This window comes from Pteropus vampyrus, unplaced genomic scaffold (genome assembly GCF_000151845.1).
Source record: "Pteropus vampyrus isolate Shadow unplaced genomic scaffold, Pvam_2.0 Scaffold18, whole genome shotgun sequence".
NCBI classification, from domain to species: Eukaryota; Metazoa; Chordata; class Mammalia; order Chiroptera; family Pteropodidae; genus Pteropus; species Pteropus vampyrus.
Genome location: NW_011888799.1, coordinates 10,870,489 through 10,872,505, shown reverse-complemented (window position 1 = coordinate 10,872,505; position 2,017 = coordinate 10,870,489).

Sequence of the window (2,017 nt, the reverse complement as noted above, 5' to 3'; positions counted from 1 at the left end):
TCTAACTTAATCTTTTGGGATATACTGACTTTGAAAATGATCTATATTTTAGATAATAATAGACAGATTTGTTTGTGTGTGACTTAATGCACTAAGGTTTAATTGAACTACTTTATAATGGTAATAATTTAGTCCTAGTTATTCCTTCATGTGCTGAGAGTTGTTACAGTGTGTACAGTGATGGTTTGATTTGGCAGTGTAGTGTCTGTAATAATAATAAAATATTATCAGTAAAGACTAAGTTCCAAATGGGAGATTTTAGCATTAAGTTTTGCTCAAATCACGTAAAAGAAGAACTACCAAAAGAGAATGTGAAAGTTGGTAAAGATTTCAAGGAGAATTGGAATCTAACATAAAACTTAAATGGTAGAACATAGAAGAAATATTGGAGAAAGATTTTTTTTTCTGGAAAAAAGAAAAGTTTCAAGAAGAAATTAGGAGTTAGCAATAAATATACCACATTCAGATGAAAATGGGTGTACCATTTTAAGCACAGTGGAGGTTTGTGCAGAGGAGGACTTGAATGCAACATTGTATAATCAAATTAAGCACTATTATAAAAGGAATAAAATATCATAAAAAAAACTTGGCTTCCATTTTAAGTAAGATGAATCATTAAAGTTTTTCTGATTGGGATTAACTTACAAAATTCTTAGATGAATTTATTTAACATTTATTAAGCAATTCTTGTATGTAAAGTACTGTAATCAGGAGTAGGAATGTAATTAAGAATAGATTCTTAATGTTCTCTGGTGTCCCAAAGATGATGACAGGCATCAAAATCCAGATCTCTTCACATTATAAAGGAAAAGAAAAAAAAAGGAAAAGAAAGGAAAGAAAAGAAAAGGAAAAAAAAAAAAAAGCAAGTGAGTGCCTGAGAGGGGGAGTGAGAGGGAAGAAGAAGGAAAGGAGGGAAAAGTTCATATAGATTGATTATGAGAGCAAATAAAATAACCCATAACCCATGCATGCAAATTTACTAGGAGACAAAACAAAAAACAAAAAGTTAAACTATACAAATCAAGTAAAGTCTGAATAGAATCAACAGACATTATACCACTTAAAGTATAGAGAGAGAGATTGGGAGCTTAGAAATAGTTAACACAAATGAAACTACTCAAAAGGCCTGGTACCTAGTAGGTCAAAGCCCTGATTGCCATGAAATAAAGAGGAAGGGGCTTGGAAGTATAGTGGGGGCAGAGGTAGCCACCTTGGGAATGCATTTTTAGTGAGAGAAAGGTAGCAACTGGAAAAGAGGAGGTCCCTGTTGGAAGTTTTAAGATAAGCAAAGGAAAGAAGACATTAAATATTCTGCAGAAACAAAAGAAAATCATAAAACCAGAATATACATCAACTCCTTCCTACCCCAAAGAGGAGCACTTGAATTAAAGAAGTTGAACTTTCACTACACCAATAAAAGCTAGCACTCTTGAACAACAAAAATCAATTTTTCTGCCGAAATCCTTTACTCTTTTCTATATATAACTGTTTTTGATCATCCAGGAAAATAAGACTTTTTAAGAACAGAAAGTGACCAAGAACATCTTTAAAAGGCACCTTTATAGAAGATTTTAAACTTTTGTGCTTGCCATAGGCTCCTTTTACAATAAGATGAAGCCATGGACTCTGTTTCTGAAAATGTTCTAAATTTATTCATAATATAAAATATAGTCAACCCTTGAACAATATGGGTTTGTACTGCCTGGGTATACAGATATATGTGTTTTAAAAAATAAATATTATAAATATATTTTCCCTTCCTTATGATTTTCTTAGCATTTTCTTTTATCTAGCTGATTTTATTATAAGAATACAATATATAATCCACATAACATACAAAATATGTGTTAATTCACTGTTTATGTTATAGGTAAGGCTTCTGTTGAACAGTAGGCTATTAGTAATTAAGTTTTCGAAGAGTCAAAAGTTTTACATTGATTGTTGACTTTGCAAGGATTGGCGTGCATAACCCCCCATGTTGTTCAAGGGCAAACTGTATATATGATTACAAAGAAAA